General features: G+C 43.6%; 1 long non-coding RNA gene across 3 annotated transcripts in view; it reads left to right on the top strand.

Moving 5' to 3' along the window:
• The first annotated feature begins 5289 nt into the window (after positions 1–5289).
• LOC308466309 overlaps positions 5290–11645 on the top strand; it is a 44797-nt gene continuing 38441 nt past the window's right edge. The window contains exon 1 of one of the 3 annotated variants that reach the window (XR_013980712.1): positions 5290–6074. This is a non-coding gene — a long non-coding RNA (uncharacterized lncRNA). Of the gene's footprint in view, positions 6302–11645 lie in introns of all 3 variants that reach the window. The other 2 variants (XR_013980713.1, XR_013980714.1) reach the window with 2 other exon arrangements.

The following is an 11645-nucleotide window of genomic DNA, read 5'->3' as shown; positions in this document are numbered from 1 at the left end:
ATGTGCTGGGATGGTGAAGGGATTATGGCTGACCAGAACCAAGCCACCCCCCTTTGATAGTCCTTGTCATATGGAGTAAAATAAAAATGGAACAGTGCAAATCCAATGTGTGGTTGATTTTTCTATGAATTTATAACAGAAGTGTGGCATATGTAGTGTGTGAGTGTGAGTGTGAGTGTGTGAAGTTTGTACAAACTGAATGATTGGGGTGGGGGGTTTCCTGCTACACAAGGTACCACTGTACTATATAATACTTTGGGTAAACAAATTGGTATACGATGTCACATTAAAATGGAAACTTGGGTAATGCCTTGTGTCAGTTATAACTTATTGAGGCAAGGCCAGCAATCTGAGGTAATGACTGGTTTTCGTTTTGCTCTCTGTTCACACAGGCCCCAAGCCTATGGCATCCATCTTGGAAAAAGTGTTCGACCTCTGAAGAACGTTGAGTCTCAACTTTTCTAATGAAATGAATTTGGCTTCTGGCCACTAGGTGGCAATGCTATGAACGTCTCTTAGCAATTCCCAAGCTGGGACTTTATGAGCTTTTATGAGATGCTTTGTATAAGACCGTCAGCAAATTAGTACAGATCCAAGTGTGGAAAGCAGAGTCATTTCTGGAACAGTGGATTGAGTCGTCTTTCGAGACCAGGAAAAATGTGGCAAGCCTACTGATCACTGAGGTGCCATTCTCAGTTTATGATTTACTGGCTTTCCTGCCCAGACAGCATAGCACCCTCTTGGCAGCAGCTCTTTGGGGATTTCTGAGATGCCTGCAAGTCCATCTCCCTCACCTCCTGAACCAGGAGCCCATCCACATGGCAGTGGATCTGGAGCTATTCGCACCTGCATGCTTTCCCCGAGATCTGCTTAACATCCTCATCCAAGTGCCCACCTGCACTTTCTTGACATTGGGTCCACCTCTTGCATAAATTCATACTTTGCCCAACTGTAGATGTGCCTCAGTGCATTGTGCCTTCATTTTTCAATGGGAGGTTCACTATGAGTTTGTGGTGGCTTTCTGTTGGGGGCGCGGGTGGCGCTGTGGTTGAAACCACTGTGCTGCTTGGACTTGCCAATCGGAAGGTGGGCAGTTCGAGGCCCTGCGACGGCATGTGCTCCCGTTGCTTGGTCCCAGCTCCTGCCAACCCAGCAGTTCGAAAGCATGTCAAAGTGCAAGTAGATAAATAGGTACCGCTTTATAGCGGGAAGGTAAACGGCGTTTCCGTGTGCTACTCTGGTTTCACTAGGAGTGGCTTAGTCATGCTGGCCACATGCCCTGGAAAAACTGTCTACGGACAAATGCCGGCTCCCTCGGTCAGTAAAGCAGCCGCAACCCCAGAGTTGTCTGCAACTGGACTTAACTCCCAGGGGTCCTTTACCTTTACCTTTTCTGTTGGGGACTTTTCACTGCACCTCCTACTTCATTTACTTCTTGCTTGGGCAAAACCCAGTTGTTTCGTTTCTGGCAACCCAAAGGATAGGAGTGTGCGTATTTTCACCAGCTGCTGAAGGCACGTTTGCAATACAGTGATACATTTTTGTGTGATTGATATTTCTGTTTCACACAGAACTGTTGGTGCAAAATCAAATTTATAAAGTCGGCCAATTCAGACATAGGGTCCCTCCCAACACAATTGCTCAAAGCTGCCCTTGAAACATGTTGAACAAGTTTTATGTCCCATCAAATCAATAGGACTTCAATACTTCCCTGCAAAATCAATAAGATGCAAGCATGCTGAACATCTCTATATTGTTCTCGGTGTTTATATGCCATACTGCAAATTTCTGGGCTCATTTACGTTCAGAATTATTTGAAAGCAGTAGAATCTAGATGTTTCTTCATGGGCAACCTCAAGTGATAAATGAGCTTGCTGGGGAAAGGTTAATTGCTACCCATGAAGTACTAAGATATTTATATTCACAAAATTATAGGCTGGTTTATAGAGGGAATCTGCAGAAAGCATCATGCACAATGGATATGCATTAACTAATGCCATTCAAAAGTCGGTTCTACAGACCAATAATTTTAGGGATGTGTTACAAATCAGCTATATTGAAAAATTGAAGATTATTCATGCAGAAAACAACTATGCAGTGAGAAACAATTAAACAAGGTTAATTTTCAGAGCACTGCCTAGGCAAAATAAACCTTTAAAAAAATACCATTGACGTCAAAGGTAGAGATTTAAGCAAGTCTCCCATTGAAACCAGCAGGACTAGGACATTTATCACCATGTTTGAAGGAGCAGCTGCTCCCAAGTGCTCCTGGTTTTTAAGACCCAATACAGCAAATTTGCCAGTGATCCCACAGACCATTCCCAGTCACCAGTCTAGCTGCGGCATTCTGGACAACAGACATACCTTGGAAGTCGAACAGAATCCATTCCGGAAGTCTGTTTGACTTCCAAAACGTTCGACTTCCAAGGCATGGCTTCCGATTGGCTGCAAGAGCGTCCTGCAGCCAATCAGAAGTGGCGGAAGCTGTCCCGGATGTTCGGCTTCCAAAAATCATTCGAAAACCAGAACAATCACTTCCGGTTTCCAATCATTCGGGAGCCGAAACGTTTGAGTTTACAGGCGTTCGGCTTCCAAGGTTCTACTGTGGTTGTAGTTTCTGAGTCACCTTCAAAGGTAGTCCCACATAGAGCGCATTGCAGTATTCCAAGTGGGACATAACCAGGGCATGTACCATTTTGGCGAGAAAGTGTGTGGGCAGGTTAATGCAAACAGAATCTAATTTCTCCCCTAGCCCTACGTCTGAGTAGACTTATATAGGTTTGCTCTGTAAATGTATAAATAAATAAATTACAGATTTTCATCCCTTTCCCTACCAACTTCTAGACTCCTTCAACAGGCATCTGACAAGGCAGAGGCTACATCCTGCAGCCGTTCATGTAGCAATAAATTTGCCCAAGTCTTTTCTAGCGGGCCACTGGGATCTTTGTTGTTCTTGCTACAGGACACGAACATGCCTGCTGTTCTGCAAACAGATTTTTATGTGCCTCCCTTCCCTCTTTCTTTAATATGTCAAGAGAAACCTCTTGACCTTGTTCCTTGATCTTGCTGCAGGATGAGAAATAAATGGTGATCAGCCCAGTCGGTTCTATTTCTGACAGCACTTAATGGCATGTGGGATCGAAGTGCTTGTGGGGCGGAGAGAGAGGAAAGCAGGGGAACTGTGTGCATGACATGACTCTAAGAAGCTTCTGGAGTACTAGAGAGCCAGGGGAGATGAGGGGATTTGAATCAAGGATGGCTGTGGTTTGCTATGTGCCGAAATGGTTTATGGTTGCAATTTGATAAAAGAATAGTTCAGTATAATCAAGCCTTGTGTGCTCTAGGTTTGATTTAGATCAGCTTAAAGGCAGCACGATGTTGCAGGTTGGAGACAAGACAATTGGCTGTAAGAAACCTGAAAATAGCATGATAAGAGGCTGAACTGAATTTGATTATTTTAATTGCATTTTATGACCTGTGCAAAGCATGAGGAAGAGGCAATTAAGCAGACTAGGACATATCCTAAGAAACGAGGGCCTGGTTCAAGATGCAGTGGAAGGGAAACTGGAAGGAAGAGGAGTCAGAGGCAGTCCAAGATGCTAGATACAGCCACATAAAGCAAATGTAAGGAGGATTCACTTAAAACAAAAACCTTTCAGTGTAGCCTGCTGTATTAAGGGCTTCTTTCCATGCTCGTTCATAGCTGTCAACTTTTCTTGCGAGGAATCCTATTCGGAATAAGGGAATTTCCCTTTAAAAAAAAAGGAAAACATTGACAGCTATGTGCTCGTTCAAGCTCCAAAATGCCAGGGAATTTCAGCCGTTAAGGGCCACTTACAGGCATAAGGATGACTGGAAATATAGTTATAAGAACTTTTTTAAAAAATGTTGTTGTTTAGTCGTTTAGTCATGTCCGACTCTTCGTGACCCCCTGGACCAGAGCACGCCAGGCACTCCTGTCTTCCACTGCCTCCCGCAGTTTGGTCAGACTCATGCTGGTAGCTTCGAGAACACTATCCAACCATCTCGTCCTCTGTCGTTCCCTTCTCCTTGTGCCCTCCATCTTTCCCAACATCAGGGTCTTTTCCAGGGAGTCTTCTCTTCTCATGAGGTGGCCAAAGTATTGGAGTCTCAGCTTCACAATCTGTCCTTCCAGCGAGCACTCAGGGCTGATTTCCTTCAGAATAGATAGGTTTGATCTTCTTGCAGTCCATGGGACTCTCAAGAGTCTCCTCCAGCACCATAATTCAAAAGCATCAATTCTTCGGCGATCAGCCTTCTTTATGGTCCAGCTCTCACTTCCATACATCACTACTGGGAAAACCATAGCTTTAACTATACGGACCTTTGTTGGCAAGGTGATGTCTCTGCTTTTTAAGATGTTGTCTAGGTTTGTCATTGCTTTTCTCCCAAGAAGCAGGCGTCTTTTAATTTCATGGCTGCTGTCACCATCTGCAGTGATCATGGAGCCCAAAAAAGTAAAATCACTCTATTGATAATTTTAAAGACATCTTTCAACAGTTCAGAACTAAAGCAGGTATAGTGTGTGTGTGAGAGAGAGGATGTGAGTGTGAATGAATGTTCTCTCTCCCACTTCCATCATAGAGCAAAGGTTGTTATTTTTACCTAGTCATGCCCTGCGACACAATTCTAAACTTAGGTGAATTGCATTCCAGACATTTTCTTACACAATCAACTACATCGTAGACTGCACTGATTGGGGGAAAAGTATGACTCATACAATCGAAAGCTTTTCTGAGGACTGCTAGTCACTTTGCTAATGGCAACCTGCCTTGGAGATGACCAGATGGAACTGCAATTTGTTTACTTGGACTTTATATGTACTGAAAGATCTACATAGCATGTATACTTATTAACACTGACAAATACGTGTCCAGGGTTTCTGTGTCAAAGGCTGCAGCGGTAAGCCGTGGATGAGTAAATTTGTCAATTGGAACAGCAATAGAAAAGCGTTACAGTACTAAGAATTCAAAACAGGAGTTTCTTCTTGCTATATCAGGATCAATCTTGCATGTGATGACAGCAGATGAGATACGTTGTCTGTTCCAATCGCTTATGGTATATGTTTTTTTTTTTAAAGAGTTGAAACTTTCCTTTCCCACTGCTTATTACCCCATAGGGAGGGGCAGGGCCGGATTTAGGTTTGATGAGGCCCTAAGCTACTGGAGGTAATGGGGCCCTGTATATGTCCAGCTGTCCTTTGTCAACAACAAGTTGTCATGCAACCAGTCCATGCAGAATGTAGGCATCTTATATATAGAAATGAGCAAACCAGTGATATTTTAGGGAGCAGGCTAGCAGGTGGGGTCCATTACTTACATCATAGGAGCCTACACAACACAAAACACTGTTGCTGTATGTAGGTTTTATTTTATTTGTTTTTTATCTTACATTTTGGAAATGTACATCCAGTTTTTTCCCCTTTAAATTTTTTGGGGGCCCCCAAGAGAGTGGGGCCCTAAGCTATAGCTTGTTTAGCTTATACATAAATCCGGTACTGGGGAGGGGGCAGAAGTTCAACTCAGTTCAGATTTAAAGGCAAACCTACCAAATTATCACTTTCCGAAACAATATGAGAACCATCCTTTGAAATACTCTAAAATTTGCAATGCAGTTCTCCAGCTAAGTAATGTGGACGAAAATGCACATATACTACGGTAAAGAGTGCACAAAACGTTATATATTACTGAAAATAACTTACAGAAATGTAATATTTTAGGGGAAGGTAGTTGCAAAAATGTATACACACGGGTCCCATTTGCCTAACGACCCCAAGATTTCAGCTGATTCCCTCAAGAATCAGTGATCTCCCCCCCGCTCCTAAAATGGTTTCTTCCTAAAATTGCTGTGGCCAATGAACAAAAGCGAGACAAAGGGGAAAAAATGATTTGCCTGTTCTCTCCTGCTCTCTGATTTGTCCAATCTTTCTCCCAGCTCTCTCATTCCAAGTTTTCTGCCCCAAAATAGCTGCTGCTGACCAGCAAAGCATGAACAAGGAAAGAAGTGGACAAGCTGCAGCTGTCTGGATATTATTTGAATCTGCAGAGTGTATAGTGAGGTTTGGGGCATAATTCTTTATGTTTGTATAAGTGAATTTGCGGGTGATAATGAGTGGGCAGGTAGCAGGACCTGCTTCTACAGTATATTAGTCGAAACTCCATAGCAAAAATACCTTGGGACAAATTCACACTAAAATGCTGACAACATTAAATGAGCCTTAAAAAAAAAGAAGTCACTAATTGTTCCAGGATCAAGGAGAACTGAATTTAAGATTGGAAAAGTAAGAAACTGAAATTGACACATTTATCCATTCGTCTTTCCCTGTATCTTATCTCTCTCTCCCCCCTCTCTTTTAGGTCAGTCAAATTCCCTGCTTGGTCTTGGTGCAATGATTGTCCCTCAGCCTAACTTACCTCACAGGGCCTTTGTGAGGAGAAAAGCCCAAATATTGGTTTGTCACCTAGCTGCTAAAAAGGCATAGCAGCTTTGATGGGGGTAAAACTCTGGCAGTTCTTATGGATTGCCCCATATCCTGAGCATGCCCTTGTCTGCATGGTTTCTTCAGTTATTTGGGCCCATTCACATTCACGGGTAAAAAAAAAAAAAAAAAAATACATTGGGCTGTAACTTTTGGCACCTTCGTTGAAATAGAAGAATAAGGAGTGCTGTGGTGAGATGTGTTGGATTGCTTCCTCCCCCCCCCCCCCAACTGCTATTTCTCACAGGAGGTAAGGGGGGCCAGTTACTATTTAACAATGCTGCTTTCATTTTCCCAGCATCCCGGCATAAATTGTCCAGCAAAACGCAACTGATGGCTTCCCAGGATTTTTACAGTTTATTCCACAAAGTGCCATAAACTGTCATTCCCGGACACATGTCACAGTGTTGTATTATGTACTGCTATATACTTTCTATCAGCGGGAAAACTGAGCATTAAATAAACTCGGGCTTCTGCTAAGCATCAAAATGTATTAACCTGTGCTGGAATCAAAGTGTGGGCATGATCCAGCCATGTTGTTGGCATCTGTCTGTCTCAAGAGAGAATGGAGTGCACTTCCAGGGGTGCAGTAAAACTGCTGTATTAGCAGTGACCTCCCCGGGGCGCAAGCCAGGGCAGTGAATATGGAGATCTTGGGCTGCTCAGAAAACAAGACCCCTCTTTTGGCTTCGCTGATGTCCAAAGGAGAGCAGAGCAATACGTTTGGCACCAGCTTGGCTGCAGGATTTGCCAGAAGGAGGTGCCATTCAACTGTCCTAGGGACTCCACTTCCGATTTGCTTAGGGGTTTGTCCCGAGCCTTTTCTTCTCCTGAAGATATCCTGCAAGGCAGTGGAGAGGGGGGACCTTCTGCCTCAGGTATTGATAGTTTCAGAAACACTTCCCTCGCTGCTAAATTTAGGACATCTGTTGTTCACAGCGTGTAAATTACCGACACATAAAAATGCAGCCCTCTTTTTCTTGGATAGAGGTGTTGAAAATGCATGCCAGAGAATTGTTTCGAAAACACTGGTATGGCTGAAGGTGGAGTTGGTCTCTGAATTTATAGTTAACCCCCCCCCCCAAGCAAAAAAGCAAAGCAGGCACAAATACTAAGAAACAATGTCACCAAGATTGGATTACTGAAGTGTCTGGGCTAGCAGATGGCACAAATCATCACAAAATGATAAAATAATTATTTGCCTGAAATTAAAGAAGCAGTCGAGGGAATAGTTGATGGATGGAGCAGCAAATGGGAAGGGGTCCATGCGAAAGGGACTGACTTCAACATCCCGATACCTAGTAACGGTAAACAGACAGGCAAACAAGACATTGTGGGATCCAGAATTAATGACATGGCAAAATGTGCTATTAAGTTCTCTGAAAACTTCAGATGAAGTGAATGGAGCAAATATCCCTTGTGCGTTTTTGAAGTGTTGATTCTGGGCCAGTGGTTGTGCTTAGTTTGGGCACATCACATAAGGTCTCTTTGGTTGTTGGCAAGGCTGGATTTAGGTTTGATGAGGCCCTAAGCTACTGAAGGTAATGGGGCCCTTTATATGTCCTGCTGTCCTTTGTCAACAACAAATTGTCGCTGGTTTTTTTGGGTTGAATATATGCTATATGGTAATTTATGGACCTAATAGGTATCTAAGGCCATTTGCACATAACAAAATACCGTATTTTTCGCTCTATAAGACGCACTTTTCCCCTCCTAAAAAGTAAGGGGAAATGTGTGTGCATCTTATGGAGCGAATGCAGGCTCCATGGCTTCAGTGAAATGGTATCTAAAACCATTTGCACAAGTTGCCATGCAGCCAGTCCATGCAGAATGTAGGCACCCTATATATAGAAATGAGCAAACCAGTGATATTTTAGGGAGCGGGCTAGCAGGTGGGGTCCATTACTTACATCATAGGAGCCTACACAACACAAAACACTGTTGCTATATGTAGGTTTTATTTTATTTGCTTTTTATCTTACATTTTGGAAATGTACATCCAGTTTTCCCCCTTTAATTTTTTTTTGGGCCCCCAAGAGAGTGGGGACCCTAAGCTATAGCTTGTTTAGCTTATATGTAAATCTGGCACTGGTTGTTGGTGCCGTGCAGCTGGATGCATTTCCTCCACTAGAGGAAAGACAGCTACAAGGGGATCATAGAACTCTCCAGAGAACTAGGAGTATAGAAGGTGTGACTGGAAAGTTCGGTGAATGGTCACAGAAATCGGACAGCGAGAAATATTCGAACATACAATCAGCATCGAAAACCCATGAAAGGCTCACAGTTCTGTACGGAGATGAAGCGGTAACTCGAAAGACAGTGTATGAGTAGTTTAAGTGTTTCTGTGAAGGGCGGCAAACCATTGAAGATGACCCTTGCTCTGGCAGACCACCAATGAGCAGAACAGTGACAAATGTTGACAAAGTTCGTGAGTTATTGATGTGGGATCAGTGTTTGTCCGTCCGAATGATGGCGGAGGAATTGCATATTCTGTGTGAAATCATTACTGAGGTTACTGAGTTGTGTCCCACCCTCCATATTCTCCCGATCTGGCCCCAGCGGATTTCTTTCTTTTTCCAAAACTGAAATCTGCACCGGAAGGGCACAGATTTCCCAACTTTTCACACGTCCAGGCTGCTGTGACGAAGTAACTGAAAGTAGTACGAAAAGAGGACTTCTCCAGAAGTTTCCAACATTTCTACGAACCCTGTCAACGGTGCATTGTATCAGAGGGGGCCTACTTTGAAGGCCTGTAAGGTGTGTATGTTCAAATATTTCTCGCCGTCCGATTTTTGTGACCATTCACCAAACTTTCCGGTCACACCTTGTAGGAAGCTTCCTTATTCCAAATGAGACCATTGGACTATCTTGCTCAGCATTGTCTAAACTGGCTGGTAGCAACTCTCCAGAATTTCAAGGCAGGAGTCTCTCCCAGTCCTACCTGGTTGTACCTGTGGCAGCCACCTGGTAGTCTGGTTTCTTTCTGTGTTGGAGGTTTGGGGGTTTGAGAGGCTTGGACCGGCCAGATTGGCTCTCTTATTGCCCATGTGATGCTTGGACGTTGCTGGATTGTGGAGGAGACAGTGAGCATGCTGTTTTCCCTGTCACTCTGAGAATTTCCTAGCCATGGGTTTCCCTTCTTAGGCGAGTATAAAACATGGCAGCCATTGCATCCATTTAGTGCCAGCGTCTCTTCCTTGTACTACAATATTAGCATAGGATTCCTTAGCCATGCTCCTGCTTAACTCTAAATTAAATGGGACCTAAAACTGCTTAGCCTTGCTGGATTGTACTATAGAGAAGCAATGTCTCATTTCCCAATAATTCCACTTTTCGTAATGTTTTGGATGTCAGCCCAGTTAATTCATATAAATGAAATTGTTCTATATTGCCTTGTGGCAGAGGCCACATTTATAAACCTACAATTAGGGGGTTGACATGTCGATATTTTTAGGGCTATGCGCAGAGCTTTGAGCAAGACCCCCAATAGGCTCATAAATCCCAATCCCCAAAACTGTTTGAAAGCAGACACATGCACACTAATCCCAGCTTTCAGCCATGTAAAGGTAAAGGGATCCCTGACCATTAGGTCCAGTCGTGGCCGACTCTGGGGTTGCGGTGCTCATCTCGCTTTATTGGCCGAGGGAGCCGGCGTACAGCTTCCGGGTCATGTGGCCAGCATGACTAAGCTGCTTCTGGCGAACCAGAGCAGCGCACGGAAACGCCGTTTACCTTCCCGCGGGAGCAGTACCTATTTATCTACTTGCACTTTGACATGCTTTCGAACTGCTAGGTTGGCAGGAGCAGGGACCGAGCAAAGGGAGCTCACCCCGTCGCGGGGATTCAAACTGCCAACCTTCTGATCGGCAAGTCCTAGGCTCTGTGGTTTAAGCCACAGTGCCACCCGCGTCCCTTTTCAGCCATATACTCACTATATATTTAAAGCACTCCCCAAAGGATCCTGGGAACTGCCGTTTGTTATGGGTGCTGAGAATTGTAGCTTTGTCAGGGGATAAATCTGGTTAAGGCAGTTATGCATGGTATGGAAATCAAGCCATCAAGGTTTAATCACCAACAATTTAAGATTTTTCTAAGCAATATGTTTCTAAGGGGGAAAAAATCAAAACAGTTTAGCAGTTAATCATAAGAGCAATTAGGATAACAGCCTCTAAACAGAACGCAACACTTCTCATTCTTTCACAGATCATGTATGACCATTCTTCATAGGTAGCTATGTTTCTGGTTATTGGGTAGTATAAAAAATAACCAGAATAAATGTTCTTACACTGTGCCTCTTTTTGCAGTTTAATCTTGAATGTATCAGAAAACCATCCTCTGATCTTTGCTAGGAATCTTCATTCTAGTTACAAACTCCAAAATATCTTTGACCCTTACTGAAACATGCAATGGCATGCATGTTTCCCAACATGCAATCCCAACAGGAAAGACAGGGAAACGGTGGCCACTGTGACCAAAATTGAAAAAAAGACTGGGCTACTTAGGACGGGGAGTTCATTTAATGTAGGTGTAAAAGGTACTGATTTCTGTTCTGTGTAATAGCTGTTGCATCCAGCGCTGTTTCCATTCCACTGCAGCTTGGCTTCTGACAAAAGCTATGTTACTTGACTTGCTGCCTGGTGTGGCACAATTCTACATAATTACTTACATGGTTCTCATGTTATTCCACACCATTCATTTAACTGCAAAGGAAATGCAGTGCAAATTCAATCCATATTATTTATGGATTGAAAACAACAGCAACAGTGAATATCGATTGTATTCGCTGGATTGATTTCCTTTCCGAGCGTGGGGTAAAGAAGCAAACCTTGGCAATTTCTGCTCCCATTTCCTTGGGAATCCTCTGACATTGCTAGCTGTGTGCCCTTCCCCATATTCAGGAAAGTGTTAGGAGAGGTGGACCCTATGCCCCTCCCCAGCCTTCTTTGCAGAGCTATAGTTTTTTTGGCTCAGTTGTGCTGGTTATATAGAGAATTGTCATTGCATACACATTCCCTGTTCTGTATTGTGTGCACAGAGGGCTTTCACTAGCACACAAATGAAAAATCTGGATTAGCGCAAACAAGTCACTGGGGTTGATTACAATTGGCTTTCGGATAAATATTTTTACAGGTACTTTCCTCGTCTA

The sequence above is a fragment of the Podarcis pityusensis genome (genome assembly GCF_964106645.2).
Source record: "Podarcis pityusensis genome assembly, chromosome: 17".
Taxonomy (NCBI): Eukaryota; Metazoa; Chordata; class Lepidosauria; order Squamata; family Lacertidae; genus Podarcis; species Podarcis pityusensis.
The sequence above is the reverse complement of the archived record's forward strand: the minus strand, read 5'-3'. Positions and strand labels throughout refer to the sequence as shown.